Below are 22,625 nucleotides of genomic sequence, written 5' to 3'. Positions count from 1 at the left end.
GATAGATAGATACATACATACAAAGGAGAGGGAATCACAGTTCAGTCTCTTCTGAACTGATGCAGCCATGGCTCAGAAAAGGCTGACAGAGATATTAATGGAAAGCTTCCCGCCTCCCCTAGTACAGAGCTGTAAAAAAAAAAAAAATGCCTGGTCAGGGATAAAAGGAAACCAGAGAAAGCAGAGAGGCAAAGAAATAACCAGATTTAAACAGAGACTGTGGCTGCAATCCTATATATGCTTACTTGGGAGTAAACCACAGTGGACTCAATGGAGCTCAATTCTGAGTAGGCATGCATAGGGTGCTGCTGCATGTGAAAGAAAGAAAAAGCAAAGTGATTTGAGGGAAATAAGAATGGGGAGTTGGAGATGAAAATATCCAGAGGTGGGGAAGAAAATGGACTAGACTATGGATACAAGAGGAGAAAGCAGTAAGAAAATTAGAAGGCAGAAGGAATAAAGGAGGATCATTCAAGTCCTGAGTTCCTGCAAGAAGACAATTTTAAAAGCAAATAAGGTGAGTGATCTAGTATGTTTTCTTATAGGAGATCTCACCAAGTTATCCTTTAGGGCCGTTTTTGCAGCATGGCTGTTAAGCCAATCACAGTTCCTCGGGTTGAAGCATCACTAGTAGAATCATTTGGGCTGATTCAATGTGGACTTGTGAATACTGTAGCAGTTAATCATTCATGAGATTCTTAGGCTGCAGTCCTACACACACTTACCTGGAATAAGCCCCACTGAACACAGTAGGACTTACTTCTAAGTAAACATATTTAGGATTGGGTGTGTCTCAATATACATTTTTTAAATTTCTTAATATCATGAAATATTACCGGAGAAGCCAGATTGACTACTGTAATGTGCTGTATGTGAGGCGGCCATTGAAGACTGTCCAGTAACTGCAGTTAGTTCAAAAGACAGCTGCAGGATGTCTGGCTTACAGACTGCACAGGGCCCCCCGCTGCTCTAACAGCGGGGCGCCTAGGCTGCCTTTCTCTGTCTCAAACCCGCATACACGCTGCTCTGTAGCTGCTAAAAATAGCATCACTGCTAAAGCGACTGTCTTCCATTGATCCCTGCTAACTCAGCAAAGGCACCTTTTAAAGTGGTGATTCTCTTAGGTTTAGCAGGCGAAGAGCAACTGGCCCAATTCACCCCCAGAAACACATCCCATCAGTGGCCACTTCATCTTTCTTTTAGCGTGTGGGGCCTTTTGGGACAGGGGAGGAGCATCTTATTTATTGTGTGTATATTTTTCTATTTAAACCGCTTTGAGAGCTTCAGTAGTATAGTAGCAGTTTTGAACTTGTAGTAGTAGTTATGAACTGCATTATGAACCCCATCACCTATTAAGATCATCAAATGAGGATTGTCTGAAGGTGCCGCCAGTTCATCTGGTGGCGACTCAGAGGTGAGCCTTCTCCATAATTGCCCCCGGGGTTGTGGAACACTCTTCCTATTGAAATTGGAGCTTCTCTGTCCCTGATGGCTTTCAGAAAACAACTGAAGACACAGCTGTTCAACCAGGATTTTAGTTGACTGTTTATTGTCTCTTTGCCTTAAATGGTTTTAAATGAATTCTGTATGTCTTGATTTTTGTTTACATCTTTTTGACTGTTATTACTTGTTTGTTAACCGCCTTGAGACTTTTGTAGTATGCAATATACAAATGTCGGGGAGAGAGAGAGAGCAAGAGAGAGAGAGAGAGAGAGAGAGAGAGAGCAGGGTGTTTCTTTGAGCACACAGTACGCACACATCCCAAGCAATGCTACCTGTGTCTGATGTCAGATGCAAGGAGGCAGGGACAGTGCTGAGAATGAGACTTTCCCCTGTCAGAGTTTGGTGGAATAGCTGAAAGGGAGCTCAAAGGAGCTCCTTTTCAGTGATTCCACCAACCGCTAGCAGGGGAAATGGAACTCTGCCGGGGCTGTTACAGCCCCGTTCTTGGCACTGCCCCTGCCCCCTGGCATCTGACATCAGGCTCAGGGGAGGGAAGGGGGAGAGTCCATCCCTCCCCAGCCAGCGTGAATCATCGGATGGAGAGGAGAGAGGTGTGCCCCTTGCTCAGTGGTCTCTGTGCCCCTGATAGATAGAGTGTGGATGCCCTGCTGTTAGAAGAGCAGGCCCCTGAGCACCGTGTGTAAGCCATTAACTGGACCAAGCACTGGGAAGGTACTTCAGCTGTGCTAAAAGAACTTTACCGGCTCCTGGGCCATATTCAAACACAATTCAAACTGCTGGTGCTGACTTTTAGAGCCTCCCCATTTCAGAGAGCTTTAAATATTTTCCATTTTTGGAAGGGCGGTATATAAATCAGAGAGAGAGAGAGATTTAATGACACAACTATTCACCCAATTCACACAAGCTTTTAACTAGAATTGTGGTTTAAAGTGTTTTAGTGGTTTAATTCTTGTTTTAATTTGCTTTATGTTGTTGTGAACCAACCAGAGACATATATTTGGGGTGGCATACAAACATCATGCATACATACATACATACATACATACATACATACATACATACATACAGTATTTGGCTTTGGACCTGGGTACCTGAAGGAACGCCTGCTCTCATATGGTTTCTTCAGGGATAAAAGTTCCTTCAGAGACCTGGGGACCTTTTTCTCACATCAACCTCTCTGTACACTTAAATCATCTTTGAGATTTGAGGTGAATCACGTGGCAACCAGAGAAAGGACCTCCTCAGTGATGGCACCCGGCTTATGGAATTTCCTTTCCAAGGAGGCTAATTTGGCACTCACATTTATTATATTTCTGCCACCAGGCACTGACTTTTTTGTTCTTCCAGGTCTTTAAATGTTTGATACATTTTAGCTGCTAGTTTTTCTTTTGTTTTAATTCATGTAATTATTGTTTGTTTTGTATTTTATTATTGTGGGGTTTTTTATTGGCTGACACAATGAAGAAAATTACTCAGAGTAATCCTACTGAAATTTAAAGGACAAGTTAGGCATTTCCTAACTTCTTTTCATTTCAATGGAATGGCTCAATTTTCCTCATGTCAGCCAATGAGCCCCTTCTCATGACCATATGAGGGTGGGCTGGAGGGGAGGCATGTTCAAACACCATGCCTCCCAGATGACCCAAGCCCCTGGTTGGGTTTATTTCCCTAACCCCCACATGATCAGGCTGCTGCACACTCTGGGAGAGAACAAAACTCAAGCTGGGTCCTCCAACATCCCACAATGCACCATGCAAGCAGCGGAGAGGCAGCCCTCAGGACAGCAACAGGGCTCCTCTCCCTGGCCATACAAGCCTCACAACTTTATGATAATCATGACTGCTGGCTTCCTGGGAGCATTTTAAAAGCTGTGGTGGCACAGAGGACCAGAATACAAGGTAGGACTGTGTTCCTCCTACCTCACTTTTAGCCTGGTTAGTGGATCTGGGCTACCTAGGCTTGGAGCTGCTGAGCTGGGAAGACTCCCAATGCCCCAGATGACCAGAGATTCCTGGGTTAACCTTTTCCTACTCAGGAATCTCTCATTGTAAGAACAACCCTATCATGTTTTTGTAAACAGTTCTGAGCACGCAGTTGAAGGTGGGATACATAAATGTATTAAATAAAATAAATAAGCAAGATGAATACCAAGCAATGAAGCAGGCTGAAGCAACCAATGCCACAAGGGATTTTTTTTTTTTTAAGAAAGCAATGTCCCTCCAATCCCATTAGAAAAGCAAAGCAGAGAGGTGCAAAGCACCTTATGCTGTATTTATTTATGAATCATTCTCTACAGTGCACACAATTTTAAAGCACTTTAAAAGGAAACACGAGGACAGATAAACTGCAGGACACAAGCCTTTGCGCCCCAATCATGTGACCTAACTTTTTCTGCAGGGTTTTATTTGTGTTGTGCTGGTTCCCAGGAGGCCCTGCCCTCTTCAAGGACTAGTTAGCTGTACAAACATATCATTTGCTTTTTGCATGTCTTTGAACTATTCTCAAAACACAAGAGTAATAATTGGATCCCCTCACCTCGGCTGGCCTACGCGGCATGGGTCATATATGTAAACATCCTAGTCAAATAACAACCCCAAAATTTAATTTATTTCCACCCAAACAAGTTCTTTTATCATAAAGCAATAAATTTGTCTTGGTGCTAGCAATTTGTTGTGGGTGACATAACACTGCAAATTGATTAATCGCTACTGTACACGGCAAAATGAGAAAAGCAAGGAATTATTATGAATAGCGTCCATCTGATACAGTAGGGATTCATTATTCAAAAGTGTTTGCTAGTGGTTAGCTATCCCCCTGTTGCAAATTACATTTATTTGCAGACTTCCTACATCATGCTTATACAAATCTACAAACATGCATATATTAAGACATAGAATGAAAGCTATTAAAATATGAAAAATTGCTTTTTTCTTTGACTTCTTTAAAAAAGACTTTTTTTAAAAAAAGGCAGGCTGTTGCTATGTTGGCCATATCAAAGAACTTGCTTGTGTTGATTTCAGCCTTTGCCTACAGAACTGGTTCTACAATTTAAGTGCATTAACTATCAGTCATTACCTCCTCACAGCTAGATTTTCTATCCCCTTTGTAGTGTTAATTTAATACCAAAGCTAGAGCACATTTTTTAAAAGAAACATTGCATGAAAGATATTTACATTTTTTTAAAATAGGCTTTTTCTGATCTCTGCTTAAAATAAGGTTAATGGATCTTTTCAGTGGACTATCATTTTTGAAACAGTCACAGGGTTTAAAAAAAAACCAACTGAAAATGAAAACAAATATAGAATAAAAATTCAATACAGAATATGTAAGATTTGTTTTCAGTGCAATTTGGACAGGTTGCTGAGATCCTACATGACCTCATCAGCAAGATCAGGGTGGCTACTTGATCCCAGCAAGTAATTCTTCTTATTCAGTTAAGTTATATCTGTCCATGAAGCTGCCATATCATGAATCAGGCTATTGATCCACCTATGGATTCAATCCATTTGCCTCTGACCAAAGCTATTCCTGGAGATTTCTCTCCCTCAACATTTCTTCCAATGATCACAACATCGAGCCATTAACATCTCCAGACTGCTTTCAGTGGCCAGCTGGAGATTGATGCCGATTCCTGGAAGGCTGACAACTCTACCATCCAGCTCCTCTAACAGAGCCAGTGCCATGTTGCTCTGGGCTCATCCAGTGGTGCCTGGGCTTAGTTCTCTAGGTGGGCAGAGACAGCAGCTCTAATCTTGCTCCTCATCCTGCCCAACACTCAGCGGGGAGGCCTTCAGCAATGATGCTAAGTCCTCTGCTCCCACTGAAAAATAGCTTTCTCCCAAAGACCTATAGCAAGAAGGATAAGATATCTACTGATAGAGATCTTATCCCATAATAGAAGTGGGTAAGCATGATTTTCTGCCTCAAAAGCTGTTGAGGCTGAGGCTTGTGTATCCTCACTTCCCTCCTGTTGCTGAGGAATAGTGGCTGCAGAAAGCAGTGTGCAGGTATTAGCTTTCAGCAGGTTAGAGCAGGAAGTGCAGGTGGCTGAAGGGAAAGATGTTCCATTGTCCATGCCTACAAAGAATTTTGCAGGGTGAGGGGCTGCTGTTCACTACTCTCTCAGAGGACTGGAGGAGGGCAGGATATTGGACCTGGAGAATGTGCAATCTGTGACACACATTCTTCAACCTTCACTTTCTCCCTCACTCACCCAGCACTGACTTGAATGGGGGTGCCACCCAAGACAATACTGGCCACACCCTCTGATGCCAGTATCAGGAGGCGGTGCCAGCTCCCCCTCCCTTGCATAGGGCTCTCTGGATGCTTAACCTCCTGGCAGCTGGGCATATAAAATGGAGATTGGTGGGGAGCCATTCTTCAGTTTAACAACATGACTGCCTAGGAGGTTAAGCAGCCAGAGGGGCGCTTCTCACGATCAACAAAAATCGGGCTAGCAGAGGGTAGGCCCGATTTTTGTTGACTGTAAGAACCACCGGGTTCACAGCCAAGCCCGGTGGTTCTTGAGCGGGTAACCCACTTGAGAACCCCTGGTAAAAAGCAGGTTTGCGGAGCGAATGCTCCAGCAAACCTGCTTTTCATGATCGTGAGTAGCTGCGGCGTGCCTTCGCGCTGCACCTACTCATGAGTAGACCCCCGGCTGGGAGGCGAAAAGCCGCCTCCCAGCTCCGGGGGTCTCCCCAGTATGCCCTGCGCGCTTGTGCATGGCATACTGGGGCTTGTGGGGGCCGCGTGGCCCCTGCTCCCCCCACCCCCTGCCGGCTCCATCACAGAGTTGGTCATCGTGTGAGCAGCTGCTCCGGCAGCCCAGGATTCCCTGCCCGCTCACCCGTAGAAACTGGGTTTCACTGATCGTGAGACCCGGTCCAGAGAGTACCATGTGATGGAAGTGATGGAGAGAGTGGAGGTGGGCACTTATCTCTCCCCCACCTTCTACCTACCTTCCTTCCAGTGACAGGCATCCATCTAGCTAGATAGACACCTATAAGTGAAAAGCATGGGGGGGGGAGGAAAAAAGAGAGAGGGAGGAAGGGAGAGAGGGGGGGAGGGAGGGAGGAAAGCACCCAACTCTGCTCTCTCCACCTTCTCTCCCCTCTGCCTCTCTTGTGAAAGGATTTCCCAGCCAGGGGCGGAGCCACCATTGCACAGGGTGGAGGGGTTCAAAGAACCTGGGCTGCAGTGGTCAGGGGCTGTGCCTGGTGTCCCAGCCACACCCCTGCATCTGACCTCGGACAAGCAGGGGGCAAGGTCACATGGCCCTGTTTGCAAGTAAACAGTAAATTCAAACCAGCACCTCAGCTGCCGGAGCACCTTTCCCTGCTTTTTAAGGCAGGGAGATGTATCTGTGGCCCGTCTGGAAGCCCAGCGCTGGCTGAAGCTTTTCAAAAATGGAGCCACACTGCCCTGTTTTTGAGCAGTCAGCACTGGGCTCCCAGCCTGGCCAGGAACAGGTCTCTGTGCCTGCCACGCAGCCCTGTTTGCAGACACGACCATGCTTCCTGCGCGTCTGATGTCAGGCGTAGGATATCAGACTGCAGGGGCGGGGCTTGGGTGGCAAGGGGGTCACCGGCGGTGGGCTAGACAGGGGCCGCTGACATTCTCCCTATGCCAGTGCTCCCAGCTGCCTAGCTTTCCTGGCAGCCAGGCTATGAATCTAGATATCGGCAGAGAACCAATCTATGGCTTAACAGCCTGGCCACCCAGAAGGTTAAGCAGCCAGGAGATGTGTGTGAGGGAAGGGAGGGCGGGGAGGAGCCAGGGAGTGGTGGCGGCAGCAACAACAGGAGGCAGGAGAGGTGATGCTCATGGGTGGTGGAGGAGCAGGAAAGGATGCCCCTGCTCACTGCCCAGGGCGAGGCTTTCACTTCTGCCACCCTCATCTACTGGTGAAGATCACTTGTATGATTTCGTTTCATAGCAAACTATTCCCAAGAGGCATCCTGAGATAGATAGATAGATGGATGGATATTTGCTGTCAGCTGTCATACACACACACACACACACACACACACACACACACACACACACACACACAAAATTTGCAGTTATGTTCCAAGGATACAGTTTTGCTGACAGCAAATATTCACATATTCTCCCACAGTAATGTTCAGGCTTTCTGACTCATCTATAGTGGTATCTCTTGGCTGGTTCAGAAAGGATTATGACTGGCTCTTGCAAACTACAGGGGAGGAATCTGAGAGCACTCAGCTCTCCCCACCCCGGCACACTAGCACATAAGAACAGCCCTGCTGGATCAGGCCCAAGGCCCATCTAGTCCAGCATCCTGCTCCCCACAGTGGCCCACCAGATGCCTCTGGGGAGCCCACAGACAAGAGGTGAGGGCATGTCCTCTCTCCTGCAACTGGTATTGAGAGGCATCTTGCCCATGAGGCTGGAGGTGCTCTATAGACATCAGACTAGTAGCCACTGATAGTCCTCCATGAATTTGTCTAATCCCCTTTTAAAGCCATCTAAGCTAGTTGTCATCCTGTGGCAGAGAATTCCATAGATTACATATGCACTGTGTGAAACAGTATTTCCTTTTGTTGGTCCTAAATTTCCTGGAAATCAGTTTCATGAGATGAGTAGGGGTGTGTGCTTCAGACCGCCCACCTCCACATGATTAGATGGCAATGTGCTGGTGTGCCAGGTGGAAGGGAAGACATGTACACTCACCCTCCTCCCACATGCATTTGTGAGGATTAGGTTGAAGTATCACTCAAAACAAGAGTATTTAGGGGCATGTTTTTATGGTGCACACAATAAGCCACACAAGGATCCAAACCTGGGTGATCTACCTCTAACCCAGGCTTGCATGCTAGTGTGAACCAGGGCAAAACCACTAAGCCCTGGTAGTGAGTAGCCCTGCTTCCAACCCTCAAACTTAACCCAGATGGGTGAAGAGCAGGTACCTGGGCTTGCTGATCGTGTGTCCTCTTTCCAAACTGTTTGCCAGTCCCAGCAGCCATCTGCCATGGTTTTTGGAGAGTGCTGTGGCTAGAGGGGCTGTGATTTGTGGGCGTGCTGCTCTGCACATACCTTCCCTCTCTATGATCATTTGCTGAAAATGACTTGAATGGGGCTTCACCCACCTCCTTTCCCCTTGTGGCTAAATCAGAGGGTGGCTGTGATGTAATGAGCATTTCTCTTCTCCTGACAGTGCAATGCATTGTGGGAAGGTTCTCCTGATGCTTGGGTGGATTCCCTTGTTCCAAGATCACTGCTGCAGCACTCAACTGGGAGTGGGGGTTGCAGAGATCAGCAGATGCTCTGCTTGTGTGCATAGTGAGGGGTAAGGACTCTTTCAAGCCCCAAACCATCCCCTTCTGATCATGTGTAAGATCCACAGTCTGTTGGTCTGGGGGACTAGCCATGTCTGCTATGAATTAAAACAAGTTAATCAGGATTAGTGAGCCCAGCAGAGTTGACTGTATGAACATAGAATTTCAGGGAAATCATGGTCAAGCCACTCCGGTTAACCAGCATTTAACCAGGATAGATATCTAAGTTAAACTATTTAAAACAAGCGTACCTCTCCTGTCACAAACCTTCAGCTCAGGTTGTGTGTGTGTGTGTGTGTGTGTGTAAGTTACTCCCATCCACCCCCAGCACAGTACTTCCAGTGACTGTTGCTGGTGTCTATCTTATGTTTCTTTTTAGAATGTGAGCCCTTTGGGGACAGGGTTCCATCTTATTTGTTTGTTATTTCTCTGTGTAAACCACCCTGAGCCATTTTTGGAAGGGCGGTATAGAAATCGGAAATTGAAATAATAATAATAATAATAATAATAATAATAATAATAATAATAATAATAATAATTCAAAAATAAGTTTTGAAGTAAACTTGCCCCATTAATTTCAATAAGATAGCTTATGAGCAGCATATGAGCAGCGTGAAGGTAGTGTGTGGGGGGGCAGAAGGGCTCTGAGTATCCCCTAGAAGCCCTTCAAGTACCCCCTATTGGGAACCCCTTCCCCAGACCAAGTGAAGAGATGGCGGAGTCTGTAGACTGAGCTGACCTTAAAGGGGCAGAGCATGATTAATTCCCTGTGCCTGAAAACAACACAATTCCAAGAATTCCAACTGAAACCAAAGTATGAAATGTCACCAATTGTATGATAACATGGAACAAATGGGAATATCAGCACCATGGAAAAGTTCCCTCAGAGTCAGCCCTAAGATTCAAGACCATACAGGGATTTGTAGGTTAACAGAATGCCTTGAATGGCACGTAAGGATGTGATGATATAATCACATTTCATCGCACCATCAAATGCTGTGATCCTAAATGCATAGTTTGGAAGTCAGAGCCTTTGAAAGCAATGGGGCGTAAGTCTAAGTAATGTGTTTCAGATCCAGCTATATAGCAACATAAGAAGCAATGAAAGAACTTACCATTTATGGAAGATGACCTGGGGGGGAAAGGAAGCCATTTGCTCTGGGGGGCTATAATTGAGCAGAGAAGCATGGTGGACAGCTGGTTCCAAATGCTCAATCTCTCCCCTACAACCCATTCGCGCTCGGTCTCTTACTCTCTCAGATGGGCAGCACAAAATCCCAGTCATCAGGATTGAAATAACAAACTGGAGTAATTTCCCAGCGGGTGCCCTCAGCAAAATGCTAGTTCTTCTTCCCATATGTAGAAAATCCACATTAGTAATGTTTGAAACTAAGGTAGGATGTGAGACAAATCCATATCAGCCATCAATAAGAGTTGGCAGCACTGATCTCTACTTAACTACACACTGTCTAAAATGTTCACCAGGCAACTAAGATTTAAAGGAGGGGGCTGTATGAGTTCTGCTTTTGTGCAACTTTACTTGCATCTTGGGAGTCTTTCAAGTGCTGCTGTGTAGTGAAAAGTTAATCTTACTTGACGGAAGATGCATCTGGATAATGCTTTCCTGCATTTTATCCTGGAGGCCTGCTACCGCTCAGTGATCCTACACAAACAGTATAGATACAGAAGGGACCTAGGCAGGGAACAATTTCTCTTCAAACCTCCATGCCTTCCATGGCAGGGCATCCTTTCACAAAAGGCCTGTAGCTCAGTGGTAGAGCATGGGTTGCATGCAGAAGGACACAGGTTCAATCCCTGGCATCTCCAGGTCATGCTAGGTAATAATTCTGTCTGAATGTTGTTTCTCTGTGTGGACCGCTTTGGAGGCCTTTGTTGGGAAGCAGTATAGAAATGTTTGTTGTTGTTGTTGTTGAAGCCCTGTGGAGCCACTGCCAGTCAGCGGCAGATAGTACTGAGCTGGATGGGCCATTGAACTGAATCAGTATAAGGCAGCTGTTTTCTAGCTGCTTCTCTCTCTCTCACAAAGTAATCTATATAAAAGTTAGTTAAGAGTTAACTAAATTTGTTCAAAATCAACTTCATTTTCTTCTTCTCCTTCTTCTCCTTCTGTCTCCACCCCAAACCCACTGGGATAAACTTCTAAACAACAAAAGATAAAATATACTGAGCCCTTTCTCATGATCGGTAAGAAAGAGCTTGAAGGGGCAGGAGAGGGAGCCCCCAAAAGCTTACCTCCTCTGCAGACTATCTCCATTGCTTTGCTGGGCAGGCAGATTGCCTGCCCAGATGTATGCCGATTGCCAGCTGCTGTTGGCAGCAGGGAGGTTTGGGCTCCCAGCGGTTCTGATAATCAGCCGAGACCAGGCTTGGCTTCCTTAGCCCGGTTTTGTCTGATCGTCAGAACTGCCTCACTGCATAGAACACAATAGCAGCTTTGTCTGTCCAAACATATAGACAAACTTCAGAAATGCTATAATATTTCTGCATAAAATGTGGTGTGTGGGGGACCTAAACTTAAGGAAAGGCTATTATATACCACTTGTCCACTACAACTATAGATATTTACTTCTGCTTCTCAACAAAGATTCTCAAAGTGGTATATATATATAGTTCCTGTCCCAACAGGACTCACAATTAACAACAACAACAACAACAATTTTTTTAAAAAAGGTGAACACCAGCAACAGCCACTGAATAATGCTGTTCTGGGGTTGGATAGGGACAGTTGCTCTCCCCTTGCTAAATATAAAAGACCCATCACTTTAAAAGGTCCCTCTTTGTGCAGTTCAGGGGAGTTGCTTGATCCCAACATCCCTATAAAGCCCTGTTTGTCTGGCATTGGCCTCTTTTGTGGCAACTGTGTTCAGTTCAGTGCCAGACTTCATCCCAATGCCAAACATTGCTTAAAGCACCAGACGGGAGGAGTGCTGTTCTACTGCCTGGGCATGCTTTTAAGTCATTGTGTACCAGCCCTGGCACGACATCATCAGGACGGATTCTGAAGTTGCATGCCCTTAATAGCAGTGCTGGACTGTTTGTAAGTACAACCATACACACCCTTCAGGATTGTTGTAATCAACTACATCCAGATAATAAATGCAAATGTCTTTGCACATTCAGAAAGCACTATAGAAGTGCTAACTATCAGGCCTCCAAATATTCAGCTCCAAATTTACGAAGCGAAATACTTTGCACAACCTTCCAGTACTGAACAGAGGCGACTATTCCTGCCAGCCACCTCTTCCCAAGCACCAGAAGAGCCCCTTCAGGATAAACGGGGGCCCTGCCAAGGCCCAGCCCTCTCTGGGAAGGACTCAAGGAATGCAAGGAAGTGGACTCCTTTCCAGTGCTTTCGTTGTAGAGCTCTAGGGGGAAAGTGCTGGAAAGGACTCCATTTCCCATCACTCCACCCACCTTCCCAGACAGTCCTGGGCTTCAGTAGGGTCCCTGAAGGGTCTTTAAGCGGCTCCCGGAGTGCTAGGAAATGCTCTAAACTACACAGAGGTGACCAGCAGGAATAGTAACCTCTGTGCAGGACCAGGGAGGCTATGCAAAGTGTTTGGCATTGGGTATTTGGCTAAATAGTCACACAGGCCTACTAATCATGTATTGATTATTGTTATTAATTCAGAGCAGAGGCGTATCTAGGGAAAATAGCGCCTAGGGCAAACACTGAAATTGCGCCCCCTGTCCAAGCATCTGACACCCATCTTTCAGATAACTTTACCATAATATCAGCTGAAAAATACAAGTCAAGCTCGTTAATCTTTTAATATTTCAAAAACTATTTAGCAGTGGACGCAGCCAGACCAAAACATGCTGGAAAACTACAAATTTCAGTATGTGGGGGCTCATGAAATACCCAAATAATATGTGGAGATGTACTTGGAAAACTAAACAGAAGTGCCTGTCTAATTCTCTACTATGCATTGTAGCATCACCATTACATAAGTTTTAAAAATCAATGGAGAATTTGACTTTTCCCAGATACTCTGTAAATAATTAAAGGATATGCAGAGTAAACTGTGTCACTGCTTGGAATATATTCTAGTCTTTCAGAAAGACAGTTAAAATGAGAGAAAGAGAGCAAGAAACTCCCAGTGGGCCTTAATATTAAGGATTTCACACTGATTCAAAGACAAATTCACCATTAATAGCCATATTAGCAAGACAGCACATTTAACTCACTTATCACAAGAAGCAAAGTAAGAGCAAATGAATACAATCCTAACTCTTAAGCGTCAGCTCAGTATTCACAAGCCCTGATTCTCTGTGCATAGTGACAATCTGAATATGTGTACAGTGTCTTATATTATATTATTATTATTATTTTTACCCGTAGCCCCTTTGGGGGGCTTCCTAAAGGCTGGGTGGGGGGGTTTGCAAAGATTCCCCCTCACCCCGCTGGCCTCTAGGGCCTCGCAGGAACCATTTGAGCATGTGCAGTGGCCATTTTTAAAAATAATCTTTTTTTTTAAAGGCCACTGAAAACAAAATGGCCACCGTGCATGCTCAAATGGCCTCTGCAAAGCCTGGCATGACCTAGAGCCTCACAGAGGCCCTTTGAGCATGCACGGTGGCAATTTTGTTTTTGGCATCCATTTTTTTAAAAAAACAAATTAATTTTACAAAATGGCGCCCCCTTCAAGTGGCACCCGGGGCACGTGCCCTGCCTGCCCTACCCCTAGATACGCCCCTGATTCAGAGCTGAATACCCACGCAGGGCTATTACTACTGCTACTTATCATTCATTCATTCATTCATTCATTCCAATTATCATGTGTATACAGACAGATCACACACATTGTGGCAACCACATGTATAGGTCCTAAGTATTTGGCTGTGGATATTCACACAGGCCTACTAATTATGTTTGTTTGTTTATTATCAGCAGCAGCAGCAGGTGGAGAAAGTGGGCCAGGTGTGCCTTTGCACGGCTTCGGCTAGTGCGCCAGCTCGTGTGCCAGCCCTTTCTCAAGAAGGCAGATCTAGCCACTCTTACCCATGCCTTAGTCACGTCAATGAGCTCTACGTGGGGCTTCCCTTGAAGAATATTTGGAAACTGCAGCTAGTGCAAAATGTAGCAGCTAGGATGTTATCCAGAGCTGCCTGCTGGGACCATATTACCTACATTTTGAAAGAGCTACATTGGCTGCCAATCTGTTTCCGGGTCCAATTCAAGGTGCTGGTTTTGACCTTTAAAGCTCTAAACACTTTGGGCCCTGGATACCTGAGGGACCGCCTGCTCCCAAGGGTTTCTGCCCGCTTGATGAGGTCATCAGAGGGGGCCCTGCTCCATGTGCCGACAATGAGGGAGGCTCGCCTGTCGGGTACGCGGGACAGGGCCTTCTCAGTCATTGCCCCCAGACTTCGGAATGCTCACCCGGTGGGCCTCCGCTCCCCAGTCTCCATCACAGTTTTTAGAAAATAAGTACAATCTTGGCTTTTTACCAAGGCTTTTAAATGAGTGTTTTGTTTGCTGCTGCTTTGTATCTTATGGTTATATTGTACATGTACTTTTAATTAGATTTGTATTTTTATATTCCATTTTAATTCTTACTGTGTAGTTTTTATGGTTTTATATTGTTTTTAAATATTGTGTAGAGCGCCAAGATTATTTTAATGAAAAGCAGTATACAAAATTAACAATAAATAAATACACAAATAAATAAAATAAATACATTCAATTATTATGTGTACATAGAGAAATCATGCACTTTGTGGCAATAGCATGTATAGGTCACATGGATGCACCAGTTCATACCGGCGGTGCTTCCGCACATTGTCAACTTCATATTTTTCTGCAAGTGCTCATGTGGGAGCTGCTGACAGTAGGAGCCAGATCTTTGCTGGTTGGAAAAAGGAATGCCCCTTTCTCATCAAGGCAATTTTGTATTGATTTTGTTTGCAAAGCTTCTGGATAAAGTAATCCATTCCAAGGTACACACTATGCTCTCCCCCGCCCCCACCTTTGATCCAAACACAAGACTTCTAAATTGTGCTGAAGCAGTTGACTTGCAGGGGGAAGGAAACTTGAAACGACCCACCAGGGGCTAGTGGAGATGGCTTTTAAAATCTATTTTTGACCTAAACTGGGGGAAAGGAAAAGAGAGAGAAAGGAAGCTGGAAGCTGGCACAGTTCAGCTTTTTACTGGTCCTCTGACAGCCTTAAGTTGACATCTAATATCCCTGAAAGCCAACACCCAGTATGCAGCATATTAAACGCCTATCACAAGTGAATGATATGTGCTGCAGAAGTAGTAGTCACAGCCTCCGGAGGTACGAAAGGTATTGCTAGTATGATCCTGAGGACATTTTCACAGGAGCCTTGTTTCTTGTGTTAATCCCGTGCCTTCCAAATGTGTAAGTGTGATAATGGGAACATCTATTTTAAAAGATGCTAAGGCTCGGTTACGTGTGTCACACGAACCTCATAACAGGAGTCATTGTATCTATATTTTCATTGGGAACATCTGAACTGATCTCCTCACCTCCATCCTTGACACCTCTGAAACTCTCAGTAAACTTGGAATTATCTGCAGAAGGGCAAATTTATTCTTCTCCTGCCTGCCTTGTTCCTTTGTCAGACTGGCACTCTTTGATGACCTGATTTTCCTGGTGTTTGAACTGGAAAAGGCTGATCAGTTCAGCAGTGCTTCAAGGTCTGACTGACTCTTTTCCCTCTCTGGCTATTGTTTTGGCTTCTTGCAATAGCAAGAACATAACTGCTGTCCTGCACTGAATAACGGAAGGCTGCAGTGACCTAGGGGCACATTCATTCCTGGCTGGAGACCTTGAATTTATAAAACTCTGCCCTGAGTTCTCAGAAAGTGAGACCCATCTGCCCACAGATATAACCAGCTAAGAATGAAAGGCGTTTCTGGATGATATTGAGAATTATGGCTGACTCCAAGGAAGACTATGAAATAAGCCACATTTCGAGTACTGCATGCAGTTCTGGACACCACATCTTAAGAAGCATATTGTAGAACTGGGAAAGGTGCAGAAGGCGGCAACCAAGATGATCCGGGGCCTGGAGCAACTTCCTTATGAGGCAAGGCTACAGCATCTGGGACTCTATGGTTTGGAAAAGAAGCGACTATAGGGAGACATGATAGAGTATGTATGGAGTAGAGAGAATGGACAGAGAGAATTTTTTCTCCCTCTCTCAGAACCCAAGAACCATGGGTCATCTCATGAAACTAAAGGCCAGGAATTTTAGGACCAACAAAAGCAAATACTTTTTTCCAGGCAGCACGTAATTAATCAATGGAATTCTCTGCCACAGGAAATGGTGATGGCTACTAGCTTGGATGGTTTTAAAAGGGGCTTAGACAAATTCATGGAGGACAGGTCTATCAATGGCTACAAGACTGTTGGCTATAGGCCACTTCCAGCCTCAGAGGCAAGATGCCTCTCAATTCCAGTTGCAAGAGAGTAATAGCAAGAGAGAGGACATGCCCTCACCTTTTGCCTGTGGGCTTCTCAGAGGCATCTGGTGGGCCACTGTTTGAAACAGGATGCTGGATGGGCCTTGTGCCTGATCCAGCAGGGCTGGTCTTATGTTCTTAAGTCAAGTTGACCCCTTTTGTGCTGTGTGCAATTTTTTTGAGTGACCTTATGGCTGACCAATCAACCCCTCCCATTTTTGCCAGCAAAAAATGGGGTTGTTCACTGAAGTTGAGGGGGCATGACCGTCTCTGAAGCTTTCCACACAGAGTGGGTTGCCTTTATTTCTGGTGGCAGCAGCAGGAGTGCCCTCTTTCTTTTAACTAAAAATGCTCTTTCTCTGCTGGAGGCTTTTCAGACAGCAGGCTTTACCACAGGTTTACTGTGAGGCTTTACTGTGAGTTCGCGGCATAACGGATACTCTGTTGCAAAAATAGGGTTGTTTTTTTTTTACCCTGGACATAAATTGAGGGGGAAATATAACTCGTGTGCTCTATGAAATATCACATGGACTTCAGGGTAAATCTGGCTGATATGTGAATGCAGACCCACCTTCCCAAAGTAAAGTTTTGGTAAAGCTGCCTTCTGAAAGAGCTCCAGGTGGTAGCATGGGCAGCACTGAAAGCACTGTTGCTTTCCCCCTGTGGCTGGTTTTGGGCACCTGCCATTTGTTCCCTCCAGACACAATAGGGAGTGATGCTACTTCATGTTGTAGTGTCATTGCCCAGAGCATTATGGGAGGGGTGGATAGCAGCCCCAAGGGTCTGTGGGGGTGGGGGTGTCACCATTTGGAAGGAGGGGGAGCCGCCTCCCAAATGCTCTGAGATATGATGCTATATCATGATGTAGCAACATTCTCAGTGCATTCTGGGGGGAAGCTGACTGAGAAGAGCCAGCCACTGCTGAGGTACAGCATTTTCAGTTACAAGAAAGACGATATCACTACCACCACCACAAGTTGCAGCACTACTACTACTACAAGTTGCAGCACTACTACTACTACTACTACTACTACAAATATAGGAAGCTGCCTCATACTAAGTCAGACCATTGGTCCATATAGCGCAGTATTGTTCATACTGACTGGCATCGGCTTTCCAAGGTTTCAGGCAGGAATCTCTCCCGGCCCTACCTGGAGATGCCAGAGAGTGAAGCTGGGACCTTCAGCATGCAAGGTGAGGATGCTATTCTGCTGTGCTATGGCCTCATCCCTCAAGAGGAATATCTTACAAGTTGTCACCTATCCAAATGCAAACCAATACAGACCCTGCTTAAGGGACAATTCGTGCTTGCCACCACAAGGCCAGCCTGGCTCCTCATTGGCGACTATTACTAACATTTATATACCACTTTTCTGGTGAGTTGCTAGGTACCTAAAAGATCCAAGACCTGGGTCCACTATTAGGTGACCCTCAGTGACACCCCACCACCACCACCACCACTTTATAACAAAAGTTGTCAAAGTAGTTTACATTAAAATAAAATAAATAAATAAGATGGTTCCCTGTCCTAAAAGAGCTCCCAATTTAAAAAGAGACAAAGGGCAGCCACCAGCAACAACCCCTGAGTGGATGCTGTGCTGGAGGTAGATAGGGCTGGTAGCCTCCCCCTGTTAAATACAAGAGATTATATAATAAAATAAAATACAATCTGTCCCCATGCCAAACATTTCAGGAAAAAATCATCACCCCTCCCTCAAAATTGCTCCTGTTTGTCCTCCTGGACCCCCCTGATAGAATATATTATGTATACTTCCATTGGATGCTCAACTTGTATCTTTGTAAATGAACTAAATATTACAAAGAGACCATAAATCTGCATTAATCTCTTCTTCAAAAGAAGCCAAACGCAGGGTAGTGCTGCCCGAAGCAACTTCTCAGTCTCACCACCTGAGGAAGTAAGGAGCACATAACAATTTTGACAGGCATTTTGCCGATCCTCGAAGAGCGATGTGCATCTCTAAATATGGTTTTCAGCAATCATATGGTTTTCAGCAACCTTCTAGGAAAGCTGGGGGTTCACTATATGCAGAGTTCTCCCATCGACAAAGACTACTCCCTCCACTTCAACTGGAAGGAAAGCTGATCTTGTAGCAGCTAGCATGAATGGTCCCCTGTGCTAAACACTGAGGTGGTTACCATGATCAGTGGGAGCCACCTGGAGACGGTTAGCGAGGTTAGCTCGTAGATAGAGAAGCAGAGAAGTAGATAGATAAGCAGTCGCAAATGAGCAGTCAGTCTGCTCCGGGCAGCCGCAGCAGTCACCCACATGACTGCCGGCTCCATCACGGAGCCGGCGGGGGCTTGGGAGTTTGGGGGCTGCATGACCCCCGGAAGCTCCAGCATGCCCTGTGTGAGCGCGCAGGGCATGCTGGAGAGTCCCCCCGAGTCCTCGCTCCACAAACCTGGTTTAAGGGCAGGGGTAGTTTAGCCTGAATGTCTCCCATCGTGTGAATAGCCTCATGGTCTGCTTTGGTTTGCATTGGAAAGGACTCTTGCCTTGGTTTGCATGCGGAGTCTTACATGTAAGCACTGTAAGATATGCCCTTAGTAGATGTGGCCATAGCTCAGTGAAAGAGTATTTTCATACTTGTATGCAGAAGTCCTAGGCTCACTCCTTGGCATCTCCAGGTAGGGCTAGGAGAGATTCCTACCCAGAACCCTGGAGAGCCACTGCCAGTCAGTGTAGACCATGCCTGCACAACATAAGTCCCCAGGGCCAGATCCGGCCCCTGGGTACTTCTTTACTGGCCCCCCAGGTAGAAATGTCCTGCAGCAACATGGCATCTGGAAACAGCCTTATAATGCCATCCTATGTCTGTTTACTTGGAAGCGTGTTCCACAATGTACCCAGTGAGGCTTCATCCCAAGGAAGCATGCCTAGGATTGCAGTCTGAAAGCAACAGCAATTTAGGGAGAGGAGAGGACCTGGCATTTGTTTGGGGCTGGCATGCACTCTAGGCTCCCCACTAACTCAGCAGGGATAAGACCTATTTTCTGGCTAATGTCCTTGGTTTAAAATTGTGGGTCCCTTGACCTACAGGTTGGGGGTAAGATTGTCAAGTAACTAAGAACTGCTTTCATTAATATTTTTAATAATTGATTTTAATATAATGATTAATATGCTGAACATCGACCTTGGCCCCCGCACACCAAGTCATGGTTGGTTCTGGCCCACTGGGGCATTTGAGTTGGGCACCCTGATGTAGACTGAGCTAGATGAACCAGTGGCCTGACTTGGTATAAGGCAGCTTTCTATGTTTCTTCGAGAGGATGGTGAATATATGACGAATATGATGAATATTTATATACTGCTTTTCAACAAAGGTTTCCAAAGCAGTGTACATAGATAAAAATAAATAAAATGGCTCCCTGACCCCAAAGGGCTCACAATCTAAAAAAGAAACATAAGATAGACACCAGCAAAAGCCAATAGAGAGATGGATAGGGTCAATTGTTCTTCCCCTGCTAAATAAAGAGAATTGCCACTTTTAAACAGTTCCCTCTTGGCTCACTTAGCAGGGGACTGGATGCATCTTCACACCCTGGATGCATTTTCACACATCCCATATTACATGTCCCGTCCATTGACCTGAACAGGACAGCTGCACTACATGGATGTGGTTACTGAGAGCTCTGAATTGGAGTGATGTTCTTTTTAATGCCCGCTAATGCAACTGTTAAGCAAAACTGAGTAAATAAATATGACTAACCAACTCAGTGGCCTCTGACTCTATTTCGGACACCATACAGAGGGAGGAAAAGCGATAGGCAAAGGGAATGTGGCACACTGGCTTATTCCATCCCATGTTCTCTATATATTTCTACTATCTTCTGGGCTTTATTTGCTATGCATTTTTTTGAATGACAAGTACTATCATGCATAATTAAAAATATAACCAATTTACCATGAAATGAAAGTGACAGTGACCAATGAAGTGGGGCAGGGGAAGAGGAATGCAGCAATTGCCTTTGGCGGGTGTGTGTGTGTGTGTGTGTGTGTGTGTGTGTGTGTGTGTGTGTGTTTCATCTCCTTTGGCTGCCAAACATATTGTTGGGGTCTTCTGATCGCTCAGTGCTTCTTAAAGTAATAAAAGAAAACATTTCTGCAGTCAGGATGAGACATTTATCTTGAAAAGAGCCTTTTAAAGGTTACTACTAACTTCAGTGAAACTGGGAAGATGTTTTCTCTCTGTATTGAAATTAGTAGTTCACTCCCTTCCAAAGCCTCGAGGGCCAATAACAATCAAGTCCAAAACAACATGTAAAATAGTCCATTAAATTCTGTTAAATTTTGCCTAGAAAGATGGAAAAGTAACAGATAATTAAGCACCTGAACCTGCCTCACAGTGCCAGATTCAGGCACAAGCTACGTAAGCCACAGCCTAGGGCTTGCAAAAGGCTTTATGTTGTTTTATTGTTTTGAATCTTTTATGGTTTTACTGTTGTGAGCCACCCCAAGCAGAATTGTACTGGAGGTGTGAGATATAAATATTTTTAATCATTATCATCATCATCATCCCACTGATGCACAGGGTCAAACTACATCTAACCTGAAATGCATCATTGGCCCTACCCAATTTTTTTTACGGTTGTGAGGAGGATCAACATCAGGACTGCAGTGCACAGAGCAGAATTATTTAGCCCTTTCCTATTGTACCAGGACTTCTGGGCTGGTCCTAGGGCTTTTGGTGCCCTAAAAGAAGTTTGACTTTGCCCCTCTCCCTGGGCAGCTAAGCAATGTGGAGTGCCAGCTTTAACTTGAGTCGTGCAGGCTGCTCATTCACCAGGAGAAGAGAGAGTTCAGGATGGGAGAGAGAGCAAAGCAAAGTAAGGCAAGGTTGGCTTTGCTTGTTCACTCTTTCTCCCTTCCATGCCCTACACTCCCACTCTGGAGAGAAGAGTGAATGAGCACTCTTAGCAAGTCAGACATGTCAATGGTCATTCGTTATGAACCCCACCGCTATGAATGTTATGAACCCCACCACCCACTGAGATCATCAGGAGAAGTCCGTCTGCATTTGCCACTTGCTCATTTGGTGGCTACTCAGGGACCGTCCTTCTCCGTTGCTGCCCCAGGGCTTTGGAATGCTCTCCCTAGTGAAATAAGAGCCTCCCCATCTCTGACAACTTTATAAAAAGTCTTTAAAGACGCATCTGTTCACCCAGGCTTTTAACTGATACTGTTTTGATTGTTGTCAATGTTGTTTTAGAATATTGTTTTAAAATTTTAAAATTGTTGTGTTTTAAATTTCTGGTTTTTGTTTTTAACTAATGTTTTAATGTTTTTATCTTGTTGTAAACCGCCCAGAGACATAAGTTTTGGGCAGAATAAAATATGTTAAATAAATAAATAAATAAATAAATAAATAAATAAATAAATAAATAAATAAATGGTTGCTTGGAGAGGGAGAGGGAAACACGTAGCACCCCTCCAAGAACTGGCTCCCTAGTCAATCTGTCCGTCTAGTAGGGATGTGCTACTCTAGGATATTCCTAGAATGCCAACAGATCCAGAACCCCGTTTTTGAACCAGTTTAAACATGGGAGCAGGGACACCTTTAAGGACAGGGGAGGGTGCACTCACCCCACCCACACACCCGCCATGTTTTCCCCATCTTGTTTCCCCTGCCGGTGCTCCCTTGAAAACCAGACTGGCAGGTTGGCAGCGTACCTCCTTGACGCCCCATCCTTGCTTTGGTCCAGAAGTGACCGGAAGTAGCGTGTACGTGTGTGCACTTTGTGCTTGCTTACACACATGCTGGGTGCAAATGCAATGTGCTCATGTACATGCCAACATCCACATGCACATATGCTACTTCCGGTCACTTCTGGACCAAAGAGGGGACAGGGCGGTAGGGAGGTACGCTGCTGTCCCACTGGTCCAGTTTTCAAGGGAGTGCCAGTGGGGGAAATGTGGCAGGGGGGGTGAGTGCACCCTCCCCCATCCTTAAAGCTGTCCCCTCCACCTTCAAACCGGCTCCCGCCAGTTCGGTGCACATCCCTACTGTCTAGTGGGTGGGCTGATCTTGTGTCCTGCTAGTGGTGTGCAAGAACCAAAAAGACGTTGCTCCGTTAAAATCTGAACCGATTTGACCTGAACCACGTTGCTCCAAACTGCTTCAGTCAAACCGACCAGCCGGTCCAGTCCATTAGATCAAACTGGTTCGGGCAGTTTGTACAGTCACTGTAAAAGGGAATCTGAGGAGTCCATCTTACAAGTACAGGGGGTAGGGGATCCTTCCTAGGGTAAGGAGTGGCTGGGTGGGTTCAGCAAGAGAGGTAGAAAGCTCCTTACCTGGTTGGCGCAGCTGCCAAAACAGCCAATCAACACTGGCTCTCCCGGCGCAGTCCCAAACATGCTCCCGCCTCCTTTTCCAAGCCACTGGCT

General features: G+C 45.5%; 1 long non-coding RNA gene across 1 annotated transcript in view; it reads left to right on the top strand.

The window, feature by feature from the left end:
- Positions 1 to 211: 211 nt before the first annotated feature.
- The window catches only part of LOC128325132 (uncharacterized), a 66,123-nt gene continuing 43,709 nt past the window's right edge, over positions 212 to 22,625 (top strand). Inside the window, exon 1 of the long non-coding RNA XR_008307276.1 lies at positions 212 to 517. This is a non-coding gene — a long non-coding RNA (uncharacterized LOC128325132). The remainder of the gene's footprint in view (positions 518 to 22,625) is intronic.

The sequence above is a fragment of the Hemicordylus capensis genome, chromosome 4, assembly GCF_027244095.1.
Source record: "Hemicordylus capensis ecotype Gifberg chromosome 4, rHemCap1.1.pri, whole genome shotgun sequence".
Taxonomy (NCBI): Eukaryota; Metazoa; Chordata; class Lepidosauria; order Squamata; family Cordylidae; genus Hemicordylus; species Hemicordylus capensis.
This window is presented reverse-complemented; position numbering and strand designations above follow the sequence as displayed.